Here is a 14,510-nt window from a genome sequence, read left to right as displayed (position 1 = left end):
GAGTGCATCTCATAGTCCTCGAAGCCAGCTGGGTCGCCCAGCTGGAGGGTCAACAGAATATTTGGTGGCGGTCACTACATCTGGTTGTGCCCAAGTCACAGGAAGTCTCCGGTTTCTCTGTCTTTTTATGAGCCTGAACGTCAGTGGCTCAGCCAGGCAGAGCTGGCAGCCCCGCATGTCCCCCAGGTCGCGTCTGAACCCCCGGGCCGCGTCTGAATCCCCGGGCCGCGTCTGAATCCCCCGGCCGCATCTGAATCCCCGGGCCCTGGAACCATGCTCTGTGCACTGTGCTTCAGTCCACATCCCACAGGTTAAAAACAGAGGGAGCTTCCCCGAGTGCAGCCACTGTCTGGTCTCACGCCTCCTGGCGTGAACCAAATTGTTTTATAATTCCTCATTAAGCAGCAGTGAAATGAAAACACACAATTAGGACCAATTTTAATTATAAGCTGCCTTCCCAAAGAGGACTTAAATTACAGTTAAAACATAGACAAACGAATAAAACCCAGAGAAACGAGGAGGGGAGAGAAAACCCAGAATGCTCTTGTACAGAGAGCAGGTTGTGGGGAAGAGGTAGGGACAGGGTTGGAAATTCAACTACTTGGGTTGACTTGTAAGCAGCTGATATTTATTTTAAAATGTAAGTATGATTTTTAAAAGGAATCAATACATTGGTATGTTGACAGGAAGATACTAAAATAGTACATTATACTTAAATATCAAAATGCAAAAAGTGGTTTCATGCCCACACAAAGAGCGTCGGACAGCAGGACCACACCTGGTTCTGCATATTGCCAACCTGCTGTCCAGTGAGCCCCACTGCGGGAAGCGTCCAGTGAACGCACAGCTAAGCGGAACAGTGAATGAATGCTTCTCTCTCCCCCCACCCCCATCCTCTCTGTGTCCCTCTCAAAGCAATCAATAATAAAAAAAAACCTTCACCACAGAACTTCATTCATTTTAACTTTATGAAATAGGCAATATTATAATATTGTTAAAAAAAAAAGTAGGCTAAGGAATCCAACATTTGCATATAGATAGAAAAGAACTCAGATTCGGGTTACTAGTGAAAAATAATTATATTTCGTGTTCCCATCTAACTTTCAGTAAATTATCATTTAGTAATGTCATGGTCATGTTATTTAAATATGTGGCTTGATTCTTCTTCTAATGTATCATGTACAAACTGCGAAGGACGCTGCTTCCGAGAAATGGCTACACGATGCGGTTGAGTCCTGTGATGACATCTTTTGGGTTTGCCAAGTGGTAGCCAAAACGAAACAAGATATATAAAACGTTTGTTTGTTTTTTCCCCTTCACTTAATTTTGCTCCTTTTGATCCAAACCCATAGATTCCTGCCTTCATTTCCTTTAAAATCTCAACGTGAAATCAAAGAATCTGGTGACCCATGCCGTCTTCCTGAGGGGCTGACCATCACCTCTGCTATTTTGAAGGCTCTCAGAGGTAAGCTGCCGCCTTAATCTTAAATACCATGTCCAGTTCAAATTGCACTTCTTCCTCTTAGGACGGCTTCCTCCTTCCTCCTCCTCCGCGTCCTCCTGTGAAGCCTCTTAGAGCTTGCTCACTCCCTCTTCCTCACACCCATGAAAGCCCAGCTTAGACCCCCGCGTGCACCGAGCACTCCAGGTGAAACGCATGACTGGTCCTTCCGTATTCCCAGGGTTCATTCACCCCATCTGGCTGAGTCCCCGCCCACGGGGATGGCGGGAAAGGCAGTCAGGGAATTCCAATGGAAAACTTCTGGGCAGAGGGCTCTCCAGGACTCCCACAGAGGGTTGTCTATTGCAAGAAAGGAAGGGTCCTCACATGGCTCTGAAAATGCAAGTCCCTGTCTGTTTGTCGATGGCTCAAGTGTACGGTGCCAGGTACAGAAATTGTCCCTAGACGTGGAGACTAGTGTTAATAACTACAGGCTTTATTCTGTGCATAGCACAGAGATTCCAGTGCATGAAGAAGCCTGGCCCCCGTGTCGGACGTGGGGTCATGGGGATATGAGTGACACCTATGTCTGTTTACTGAGCAGTGCCATTCACACTGTTGAACGAGGCGTTTCCATATAATGAGAGAGAGACACACACATCTGGAAAGCACCAAGACCACCAAAAGGAACAATGCAACAGAGTGCGACCACTGCCATGTCCCACACTTACAGTACACCCCGGGCCTATAGCCCCAAGGACCACCCTGTGTGTCGGAAAGAACATGAGACCGAGTGAGCTTTGCCCGTTTCCGCTGAGCTGAGGACTCCGGTCCGCCTTGTGCAGTGCCGACTGCTCTGCTGCATCTAACAGTGAAACTCTTGTCCCCTCGGTCTCCTCCTGAACGAGCACTCCTACTCTGCAGTACACAGTGGGGCTGAGCCTCGTGACTTTCCATGTCAGAGGAGGCAAAATGCCGTCTCCCTCTCCTCTTCCTTCCTCTTCCTCTCCCTCCCCCTCCCTCCCTGCCAGTTTACTGGTCAGCCATGAATTATTCATTCAGGTAGCCTTGCTCAATGTCCCAGAAAATGCAGTGTGCTTTGCCTTGTTATTTCTAACTTGGCAAAAAGGTTTGACAAATTACAACAAGGCCCCGTAATTATCTTCCACAGGACGGGGAAATGAATTCACTGCCTCGGCAGTGGGTCATCAGCAGGTATCAGAAACAAACAGAAAGAACCCCACATTTATGTGGAGAAGTGTTGGCAATGTTTTGCCTTAGGAACACTAGGGTAATGAATATATCAATTTTGGAAGATGTGTAATATATATTTGAAAACCTCAAAAGTATTACATGACAGTCTTCTCACTCGTTTTACCTCAAGACTTTGACTACATTGGGTTCTGTAACATGGGGAGAGGATGCTAACATAGATAGGCGCTTCACACGGGGGGGCTGACTGGCAGACCCCTTCATGGGTTCTGGGCTGAAGGGGCTCCCACCACCGTCCCTCCCCACAACTCATCTAGACTTTGATTATCAACACGTATTTCCCTTTTAATTCACTGCCCCCGCCATCCTGCTTCGCAATCACTGCTCCTCTCCTCTGAAGGGTTTTAGACCTGGATTTGGTTTCTTCGGCCCCAGGCAGCCTGGCGGCTGTGTGCACGTGATCACAGGTCAGTGCGCTGACCACCGCTCCAAAGTCAGGCCCCGACTCCTTCTCGAACGCCTCACAGCAGTCATGCAATGACATACTCACAGTCACCTGGACAGCTTGTTTAGATGGCTGGCATTTCCTATGGGGCACAGAAAGACTTGATAGAAACTAGATGTATCTACCACATTTTATTGATTTATCTCATTTTATTGATTTCTGTTGTGAATGCCAACTATAGAGTGATTCAAGTTCCTAAGGGGTGAGGGAGGAAAATAGGAAGGAAAAAAATTTAAAACCCTAGGTGTGTCTTATGGTCAGATGTGTCTTATGGAGCAAAAAATACTGTCCATTGTTAGTAAGCATACAGACTAGGTTGTGTTGACAATCTGGGTGGGATTAAACTCAATCGCTGTGGAGACCAGGCCTCCAAGGACAGGAGTCAGGGTGACAGCTCCTCCATTAGACGGGCTCAGGGGGACTCTGCTTTTAGACCGGGGAGGCTGGAGCCTGGACCCTGGGTGGAGGGGTGGGCGTCACCCCAGCCTGGTGACCTCAGGGCCCTGGTGTGTCCCTCTCCCTCAGTCCCCCGTGCAGGGGGAGGTGAGTCAGCAGGTTGCTGGCCATTGCATCCACTCTGTTAAGGCCAAGGACACAGACCTGGCCTTCCTATGCACCAACTTCAACACCATCCAATAGGTGTCACCGTCACCCCTCCGTTTTTGTGTGGCTGTCCCCTGCTGAGGTGACCCGAGGTGACCAGGCTGTTGACCATGGATTCTCACGACTATATTAATGCACTTGGTCTGATGTGCATTAATGGGCTACATTGTTTCTTTGTCTGTAGCTTTTTGTTCTTAGCATTTTTTCATAGAACGTGTTTCATTTTCTATCTGGAAGAGCGAGAGGAGGGGCCAGTGTCTCCAGACTCTGGGCTGGACTTTCGGGAGGGGGAAGGGACGGTGCTCTGAAAGCTGCAGTTCTGGATGGCACGGCTACTGCCTGAGTCAGAGCCCGAGATTCCTCCCCTCTTGTGCTCCTGGGTCCAGGCGGTGCTGCCCATTGGCCAAGCCCACTGGAAGGCAGGAGGTCAAGGTCAGCTTTCTAAGGCTCAGCCCAGAGCTGAGAGCATGGGGCGTTTCCCACTGGGGGGCAGTGCGGCTGGTTCTGGGCCCGTTGTGGCACTCGGGTTTCTGCTGCGTGTGCCCACAGGCCCTCAGCCTCTCTGGTCTCGCTCCCCCAGGACGCGACGGGGGTCCCCGGGCACTGTGCTCCCCGCAGCCGGGAACATGAGTGCGCCTCGCTCACAATGAAGAGCACTGTCCGGAGGGGAGGAGCGGCACCCCCACCCGTGCCGTGGCTCCTGGGTTCACGTCAGTCAGATGCAGACATTAACAAGCCGCTCCTGGCGTCTCACTTTACATTTCTGATCTCTGCAACGTGGTTCAGTGCATTGATTAAATTTAACTGAAAATTCATTAAAATGTATTTGCTCTAAGTAAATATTTAAATGAGTATTACACACACTAGGGAAGGAGGAGAGGCCTGTTTAATTTTGTCTGCTCCCTGGGAGCCGTCTTGCTTTCCTCCATGGAGGCTGGTTCCTGTGTTCACCACGCACACGACTTCCCACCACAAGGAAGCCCCCCCAGAAAGAAACCAGGCCCCACACAGACAGGGAACGCTGGGTTTGGAGCAGGGAGCACACGTGGGAGCTGGCGGCCTCCTAGCGTCCGTGGTCCTGCGGTCACACAGCTACACCTGTGTCAGGATGGCAGGGACTATCAGAGGCATGCGCTTGCCCACTTCCCTCTGTACCTGGTGTGAACCAGGCGGCTAGGGCATCTCTGGCTTATTGCCCAAATGGACACAGGGAAGACGGGAGCATACAACGTGAACAAGTCTCAGGTCAGCCTCTGGGGCTCATCAGAGGGATTTCAAACCACAGGCAGAGCCAGTGCCTTTAGGAGAACAGAAGGAGGGCTCTGAGTTATGGAGCCACACTCTCTTGAATGTGAGGTATTAATTATGACCTGAACCACGGGCCAGGAAGGCAGGGTGGTTTGTCTCCTGTTCCCCTGGAAGAAAGACTCCACGTCTGTGGGGGCAGGGAGGGGAGGGCCCAGGAGAAAGGCATGCAAGGGTACGTTGAGTCCTAAGTGAAGGGTGGTTGGGTGGCAAGCCCCCCAAATAGTTTGGGGATCTGAACCTGGAAGCAGCCCAAGACATACTCCCGCTGAGGTGCCAGTCCTGTGTGGGGTCCCCAGGCCTGCTGGGCTCAGGAGAGGAGAGGAGCAGTGTCCACATGCAGGTCCCCGGCAGTGGCGCATGTGGGTAACCTGGCCCAGTGGGAACCGTCCCTCGGAGGGACGTCCCTGACGAGGCAGCACAGGCTGTCGGGACGCATCGCACTTTTTCTTCCTCAATGACACTGCGTGGAATAGACTTTATCAGGAGACATAGATCAGGAAGCAAATAGAAGATATGTCACAAGCATTAGACCTCGTAAATATCCATAATAAAAAAGGCAGAGGAACAGGTTTTTTTTTTATTTCATTACAGAAGAATTGCATTTCAGAGTCACTGTCATATAAATAAGCTTCCCAGGAGCCCTCAGCTCGGCGTGCAGGGCAGTGTTACCCGTGTGCGTCGGCCGCTGCGCGTCGGTGGTGTGGCCTTTGTTCCTGGAAACCCTGTGACAGTCATCAGCTGTTTAAAATGTGTAACCTCTTGCGATTTATTTTCTCATCCTTATTAAATATTCACAACCGTACCTGATTTTGATATATATATTTTTATTATTTTTCATAAAAAGGGCTCCTAAAATTGTTTAATCTTCAAGTCCCACAGACCTATAACCCATCCCTTGTTCTGTCTGTACTTTTGAGCCGCAAGGTAGAGAGACAGGCCCCAGCCAGCACTGGGTAAGCTCGGGCCGGGTGGTCTGGCTTAGGGCCCAGCCTTCTGTCATATGTTTAAGGTTTCCTTGAAATTCTAAGGTATGATCACAGTTGAAAATAACCGGTCTAAGTGGAGACACCATTGATCACATCAGCCCATTCCCACACTTTAAACATAAAAACATAACCTTAGACCCCCATGAAATGAGAGCCTGGGTGAACAGAGAAGGAAGCAGGGGGTCCATCTGTGAGACCGCAGAAATGGACTCTGTCACACCTGGGACAGGGCAGAGCTGACGTTGAGTGTCCACCAGTCCGTTGTGATGAAGACTTCAATGAGAAAGTCAATGGGATGTTAGAACTGAAAGTGGATTCTGTTTCCTGTCCATCTTCACCTGTAGATTTATATGTGCGCCCCTTCCTTCCCCAAACTGAGGTCCTGTCTCTAGTCAGAGGAATGCCACCATTTCATCTGAAAGGTTTGGAGCTCACTTTTTTTCAAAAGAGATCACACTCTCTAATGTCCGGCTGCTGTTGATTTGGATCCGTGTGCCGCTCTCACTTCCTGGTCATCGAAGCCAGAGTGCTGAGACTAGATAGAGGCACACCAACAGGTGGTGTATGCTCAGCCATGTTCATTTGGGGATTGTTATCACTTTGCACAAGTGTGCCCTTGCTGACTGCTACAGTTCCTGGCCTCACTCAACCTCGTGAAGTACGCCCAGCTGACCTGTGTGACTACTTAGAGTTGAGCGGGAACGTAAAGTAATGAGTTTGCTGCCGGATAGTTAGAACGCACAGAAATAAGAGTCGCTGATAGAGCTGCGTGGCTTAGAATAACGTAATGAGCTGACCTCAGAGTTCGCAAGGATTGCTGTGAAGAGGCTGAGGTGTCCATTTTTACCTCTGTCACTGCCCGGGGTAGTCTAGAGATGACACAGTCTCTGCCCCTGATGCTGGTTCTCCCTGATCAAGTGGGTATCTCCCTCCCAGCGGCTCCAGTGCCCTTCGAGAGCATCTCACTGTTTAAATAAGCAGCCTTCATCCTTTTGGAGAGCAGATTTCCGTGCCAGAAATCCAGCGATGCCCATGCATAAACATCACAGAACTCACAAAGAGGACCTTGCAAGCTTTTGTCAAGCCTGGCCAGGCACATTTTCCTAACGGCGCCCCAGAATAAAAGTTTGCATCGCCTATTTTAGCATTGAGTCTCCAGACAGTTGACAGAATAATCTGTCGTAAACACAGCATATGTATATTGTGCACTCCTGATTACTTATCTTTTTAAATTCAAGTATGCAGCACTCAAACTGTCCAAAAAGAAGATAACTAAGCAACTTTCTGTCGGCGTGGATCAGCTCCTCTCCCGGAAAGACAGGAATTCCAATGTGCCAGTTATTCCCTGGAGAACTGTAGGTGGGCGCCTTTGACATGCCAGGGACCACGGGACAGTGGCCCCAGCCATAACCTACCTGGTCCACTGAAAGAGGGCTTTTAAACCCAAGCGTTTGTATTTATTCAAAGCTGCAGGCTTTCTCATCTGGAATTTGAAGGGTCAGGGTGGGGAAGCCCGAGAAGAGAGGTAGCACAGTGTGCGTTTCCTGCTTTGGCCCCGAGACAGGGAGCCGGGGAGGCGGGAAGGTCACGGATAAAACACAGGAAGTCTCGTGCTCATGAGACTATAGGGGACTGTTTTCCTTTTCTACCTTTCTGTTGTTCTTAGCTTCTCAGAAACGAACACGGTTTGCATCCATAGTTTAAGCAAAGAGCAAAAAGTCTTTTGGGGCCAGGTCCCGTAGGGTGTGTCTCCCGTAATGCCAGAGAAGCAGAAGCAGTGGGTAGGATGCAGGAGCAGGGACGGCCCTCACGGGCCGGGCGGGGGTGCAGGTGCCACATGGCCTGCTTCTCTCCCTGCTGTCACACTCTGAGCTGGATTTCCCTGCTCACGCCGTCCCCATGTGCTGACAAGGTGACGAAGCTGCACGTGTCACTTTCCAGTGCTCGTGCCGCAGCGAGGAGGACATGTGATCTTAGGTGGGTTGGGGTCTCAGCCACTGGCCACTGTGTCTTCTCGGGTCACCTGACCACTCTGCCTGCAGGAAGGACAGGAAAATGAACGTCCAGCAGAGGACACCTGGAGGGCAGGGCTAACTGCAGTCAGGATCTACACAAGGAGACCCCGCGACTGGACACATTGCTGCTCTATCGCTAGTGAGAGGCACGGGGGGACGACAGGAGGACATCTCGGGGCCGGCGATGTTGCCATCTCCCTTCACCAGACACCAGAGAGGACCTTGGGCTCCCAACCCTAGTCTGGGGCCCTGCCTCACATGCCAAGCCCCATGGGACCTGAGACTTGGACTTGGGATTCACTGTCCTGGCTTTGATGCGCCACACAGATGCTCCAGACCCACCTCACAGTGGCCGGGAGAGGGGACAATCAGAAGTGACTCCCAAGGCTCTGTCCTGCTGAATTCTCTGTTATGTCTCTGCCAGCATGATACCTGCTGGTGGACCTCGGAGATTTGAACAAGTGCCATGCCCACGCCAGGGTGGCCCTGGCTTTCTTCAGTAAAAGAGCAATTCTCGGGGAGAAGGGAGAACTTTCTGAGGAAACGAGAAGTGTTTCTCTTCCCCACGGCGCTCAGCAGGCTGGGCCCTGCCTCAGGACAGGGGGAGAGGACAGCCCTCCCGCCTTGCCTCCCCGTCTCCTCTGTGGACAGCAGAGCAGTTCTGCCTGGACCAGGACACCCCACCATGCGTCCGCGGGTGGGACTGGGGTGCTGTCTTCCCCCTGCGAGAGGTGAGCAGAGAAAGCATCCTGGACGATGGCAGAAGAGTGAAGTGACAGCAGAAGCTAGGTTTGGGTCATAAAGAGCCTAGAAAGCTAAAACCATGTCTAGTCAGCATAGCAAGATAAACCCAGCAGAGTGGGGTTCCCGCTGGGCTCTGAATGGGTCTCCCCGCGATGGCGTAGCGGGCTCTGTCACCGTGGGGCTCCCATTGTGTGAAAAAGTGCGGGTCTTTTAAACATCAAGAGTACACTCCGCGCAAAGGCGGCCCCCTCCACGCTGCCTCCCTGCAGAAGCTAACGGCCCAGGGAAGGCGCGTGTCTGCGAAGTGCGGAGGACCCCGCTCCCCGGGCGGGGAGCCCACTGGGGCTGCATTTCTAATCGCTTCTAATTGGTGAGCAATAACACCCCTAACGAGGGAAGTTCACAGGCCTTACCGCCCTCTGCAGTTCAGTCTCCACACTTAATTCTTTATACAAAGAGGCATTTGTTCGTGAAACGGATCACATTCGGGGAGTAGGTGTCTTGTGATGTGATATTCACAGTTTAATAGCAATAATTAGCATTCTTATTCTCTGGCCTGCACTTGGTTGTGGGGGCAGGACTATTAAGTTAAAAAAAAAGAAAAGGAATGCATCACTTCATAACATAAAGAAAATTTGAATTGTCCTGTAGTGAAGTTTTCAGGGCTAAGATAACTTCAGGAAGTGACCTAAATATTTCTTTGTAACATAGGAGAATTCTTTCCCCCACAGTGCAACTTTGGAAAGCCCGGGCTGGATTCAAGGATGCAGCGGACTGAGGAACCCCGGCAGCGAACAGAGCACCGAGATGCATCCCAGCCGCTGAGCAAGGGTGGTATTGGGTGGTGCCCACAGAACACCTTGTGGGGGGGAGCGTAACGCCCGCCTTTCTGCCCCACGTGGTTTAAAGGGAGTCACGCCATAGATTAAAGATTAGTATACGTGTGTGCTTGGACGCAGAATAGAAACTGACAGCACACGGCAGATGTGTGGGAAATTGCGCCAGGCTCACCCGGGCCGCGTAGAGGGGGTCGTGAAGAAACGTGGTAACACTCACTCTGGGCAACAGAGTCCCCCCCAGAAGCCGTGCGGGCACAGAACTTCGCCAGCAGGAAGCAGGCGGAGCCTGGTCAGGAAGGGGCGTGTCCGGCAGCCGCAGGCTTTTCTCCCCGCTGACGTCCCCACCGGGCCCTGGGTCTGAGAACCCACAGGGGCTGAGGATGGGAAGACCTTCTTGAACTCGAGGGACCCAACACCGGCCACCGGCCACCATGGGCACCACCCTTTCTCCATCGAGATTTCTCATACTCAAATGCCTGGAGGGTCCAGACCCAAAATATAAGCAAATGAGCCCAAACAGGGAAGATCCAGTATTACCAGCAGAACACACACCATCTCCGGGGCAGAGAGGAGGATGACCCAGCCGTGCCTGCTGTCTCATGAGAGTACAAACTCGGGTCCACAAGCTACATCTGCAACAGCACCTAGACACCCAGATTTCCGTGTGAACTTTCCCCCTTTTCCATTTTGGTAGCTGATGTTAAGCCTGCGAGTTGGAGCCGGACCTTGAGTGACGTTTCGTGCTGCCTTATGGCAGAAGGCATGTGTCTTAAAGGCTGAGAAATAAAGTCTGTACCTGTGTTTTCACGAGGAGGTTGAGGGTCATAGGCACTACCGTTCACCCCACTGTGGGTCGCTCTGCCCATTCCGATGGTGAGTGTTCCTTCGGCCCCAGGGTACCCACGGGCTGTCCTCCGGGGGCAGACGCAGCTTCTGGGCTGCTTCCCCGTCTCTCGAGGCTGCCCGTGTTCTCATTCCTGTCCCATGTTCCCACGAAGGGCGACCTTGCCATGGCTGTCCATCTTCTCTGTGCCCTGGGGCGGCCCTGGGAAATAGGACAGACGTCTGTCCCAGGAAGATGCTTGTTGGTGATATTTGTCTCTCTGGGAAATACCACAGATGCTTGCCGAAGCCACCCAAAACAAGAGGGCTGCACTCACCACCTTCAGCGGGTGGTTTGTAAAAGCCGCCATCCTATGTTTGGTGACGACCGTGCTCTTGTCCAGCCCACACAGTGAAGGCTGAGGTCAGAGCAGCATAAAGACAGTCACAGCCTGGACATTATGGGGGCAAAAAAAACCCCATTTCCTCTGTGTTTTGAAACTGCAGCACCGGTCACCTTGAACTGATCCATCCACACGTGCCCTTCACCTGCCGCCTGGAGAGGAGGCGGCCCTCATCTATTTTAAGAAGAGTGCATTTAAGAGAGTGCATCTCCACTGAGCTCCGACAGGGCTGCAGGATAATCTTGCCAATTTCAGCAACTGCACAGTCCCTCTAAGTGCCGGGCCCTGTAAGAGGTTCTCATAATTGCAGACAATATTGCAATCAGCTTTCAATTTTGGAGCTGCGGAAGAAACGTCCTCGGGGGGCCTAGGAGGAGTTTATCAGCTTGTTTATTTTGCTAATGGATTTTCATCCCTGACCACCTTTCCTTCGTAAGGGATCCCCACCCCCTCTCTTGATCAAAGAAAGAGCCAGCTGGGCGGTCTGACAGACACCACCGCTCAGAGGGCCATTCGGGGATTGCAGGGCGTCTAGACCCAAGCTTTTGATGAGGTCAGCTGACCTGGGAAACCTTTAGGAGAGCAAACTGTTCATGGTGGCCTCCCAGGGCCTCGGAGGGGGTCACCTGTGCTGCTGTGCTGGAGAAGTTCAGGCTCCCTGCTGCTGATAAGAGGGAGGATGAGTGAAACCAGTCCTGTTGACACAAACAACACAAAACGTTAGAGTACAGTCTCAGAGTCGGCCTGACAGAGTCCGCCGCATCCCTGTGGTAGGGCCCAGGGGGCTTTGTCACTTCCATTGGTGATAATATGGACAACAGTGACAGCAGCAGCCAATATGACTTGACCACCATTTAAAAGTACTTTTCTACTAGTTTCTGTAAGGTGTTTTTCCCACCGAGAAAGAAAGAAGGGGCTGGAGCCACGAAGTGTGGAATAATAAAAGGCTTTATTGAATACAGAGTGCTTCCTGCCCGATGCGGTTCCCTGGCCCCCGAGGAAAGATGGAAGCCAAGGAAGTTGCAAGGGGTGACCCGCGTGAGAGATATTTAAAGGGTCCCTAGGGTGGTCGAGCTAATATGACGCGGTGAAGTCTCACTGGCTGACAGTTAGTCGCTTTTTCCCAAGGACTCCTGGGAAGTTTCTTTTGGCGCGCTTGGTTGTGGACGGTCCTAGCCAAAATTCCTGGGCATGACCTTTCCGCATTATCCACTGAGCTTACATTCTGAACTTTTGTGTTAAATAGAATAGGGGTGCCGTTTATTCATCTGGCTACTTCCTGCTGATAAGGGGCGTTGTGGGGAGGGGAGATTGGCTGGTGGTGGTTTTGAGTGGTGTCAGGAGGAACATCTGTTTGGCCATGAGTTGAGAAACTTCATAGATGCAGTTCTGTAAGGATTTTTTTTTTAAGAGGAGTAATAGGAGGATTTATAGGGTCCTGCCTTTTGGTGAGCCGGAGATGGGTAGAGTCCAGTGGTTCCGACTGCCAGCGATCCTGCATGGGAGCAAGCTTGAAGCAAAATTGCATGTCAAGAGTAGCATACAAAGGGGGAAAGAAGGGGTCCCATCCACTCCCATAACCGAGACCAGTGAGGGAACTAGAGGTCCAGAGTGTGATGGCAAAAAGGGAGAAGGCAGCTCCTGTGTCCACAAGAAATGAGATGGACTTATCCACTAGTTGCAGCATACCCTGAGTTCTCCAAGTCCAGGCATCAGTACCAGGAGTTTGACTGATGCACCCACCTGGCTGGATTGGCCTCCCATTCGGGCGGCTTGTCCTCCACGTAGAGACACTAAGGAAAAGCCTATTGCCCAAAGGGGCAATAGCTCCGCCAGTGACCTGGCTGCTTGTAGTCAGGGCAGGAATCAGAGGGCAGCCGTGGGTAGGGGCACTGTCGGGCACAGTGGTCCTGCTTGCCACACTTAAAGCAAGCTGCTGGTGGGATTTCTCTTTGTGGCTTTGACATGGGTCAAGCACTTCCTGTGCCTTGCCTCTGTTGCTGTGCCGGCCTCAGGGCTGCCACAAGAGTTTGGGTTTGGAGTGTCACCTTCTGCTGTATGCGGGCCTGGCGAACAGCCTTGGCCTGTTTCTACTAGTTAGGACCATTAAAAACTTTAAATGCTATGTTCACAGGTCCCGGCTAGGGGTTTAAGGGTTGAGAATAAGAGGAGGGGGGCTTGTAGGGAGCCCAGCATTCAGATACGGCAGGAAACGCTGGAGCCAAACTTCCTGAAAGAAAATTGGGGTTAGGCCTTTGGGTCCTGAAAACCAGTGTAAGAGCCAATAGTAGGTGGAGAATGGCCTGACATAGGAGGGGTTTAAGAACACAGTGGAGAAGAGAGGGGCCCCTGACCTGCAGGGGAGGAGAAAGAGAGACTGGTAGTGGTGAATAAGAAACAGGATTTTGCAGTGGATGGGGAGGGGGCTCTCGGAGGGAAGAGACCAAGTGAAAGAGGTCCGCAGAGGGATGAGAAAGAAGTCCCAAGAGAGGGGCAATCCGGGCATCAGGCAGGAGGGAAAGAGAGTTGGGAGTCCGCGGAGAAGGAAAAATCAGGAGTGGAGGTTTTAGCTGAGGTTTCTCTGGCCAGAAACAGGCCTGCGTGGTGGAACAGGTGGCACAGAGATTAAGGACGGGTGCGCGAATAATTAGAAGCCATGTATGTAAGAGATCTCTAATCAGTTCCCAGCGTTTTTGGCGATAGTTAAATTGGTGAGGGTGTTAAAAACAAAAGTTCCTTCAGGAGGCTAATTCAGTGGGTTCTGTGGCCAGGCCACAGAGGAGAAGAAGAACAGTTTCTTATTCTTTAGGAAGGGAGATTCCTGTGCCCCCACGGCTGCCCTCAGTCCTTGGAGTGGTCAGAATTGAGAACTGACATCCCCAAACTCAAGGTCTGGCCACAAATGTATTAGGTAAAGTGGATGTGCTCAGGATGTCTCCACGGGCACACGCACCCGGAACGGAAAGACTTCCCTGACGTAGCCACGGTTTCTAGACAGGGAGTCTCGGTGGAAAGAACTGAGGGGAAGGCTGGAGGTAGGGGACTTACCGCACCGTGCGCCAAAGTGGGTGGAAGGTTGGAGATCCCGGTTCTTTCTCGGAAGGGAAGGAAAGAGGAGTGGTCTTTGTGGACTTCTAACTCCTCCTGGGTTTTCGGCATCAAAATGTAAGGTATTTTTCCCCGCCGAGAAGGAAGGAAGGGGAGCGGAGCCACAAAGTGTGGGATAATAAAAGGCTTTATTGAGTATAGAGTGCATCCTGCCTGACCAGGTTCCCTGGCCCCAAGGAAAGATGGAGGCCAGGGAAGTCACAAGGATTAAACCGCGTGAGGGATATTTAAAGGCTCCCTAGGGTGGACGAGCTAATATGACGTAGTGAAATCTCACTGGCTGACGGAGAGTTGCTCTTTTCCAAAGTGCTCCTGGGAAGTTTCTTTTGGCACGCTGGGTTGTGGGCGGTCCTAGCCAAAGTTCCCAGGTATGACCATCCCCCATTATCCACTGACCTTACAGTTTCTATGGACACTCATTTAATTTTCTCAATCGCATCTGAAGGATAGAACTGGATTATAGAAACCAGGGAGCAGACTTCCATGACGTCACCTTGTCACCTTGCCCAAGATCTCACAGCTA

General features: G+C 51.6%; 1 protein-coding gene and 1 long non-coding RNA gene across 3 annotated transcripts in view; one reads left to right on the top strand and one right to left on the bottom strand.

Moving 5' to 3' along the window:
- The window catches only part of TMEM132B (transmembrane protein 132B), a 608,028-nt gene that overhangs the window by 190,123 nt on the left and 403,395 nt on the right, over positions 1-14,510 (bottom strand). The gene's annotated exons all lie outside the window — the stretch shown is intronic.
- Positions 1-14,510, top strand: part of LOC136323253 (uncharacterized) — a 46,239-nt gene that overhangs the window by 25,623 nt on the left and 6,106 nt on the right. For both annotated transcript variants that reach the window (XR_010728950.1, XR_010728951.1), the window contains one exon: positions 1,353-1,465. This is a non-coding gene — a long non-coding RNA (uncharacterized lncRNA). The remainder of the gene's footprint in view (positions 1-1,352; positions 1,466-14,510) is intronic.

Source organism: Saccopteryx bilineata, chromosome 2 (genome assembly GCF_036850765.1).
Source record: "Saccopteryx bilineata isolate mSacBil1 chromosome 2, mSacBil1_pri_phased_curated, whole genome shotgun sequence".
In the NCBI taxonomy this organism is placed as follows: Eukaryota; Metazoa; Chordata; class Mammalia; order Chiroptera; family Emballonuridae; genus Saccopteryx; species Saccopteryx bilineata.
Note: the sequence above shows the minus strand (reverse complement) of the source record. Positions and strands in the feature narration are given on the sequence as shown.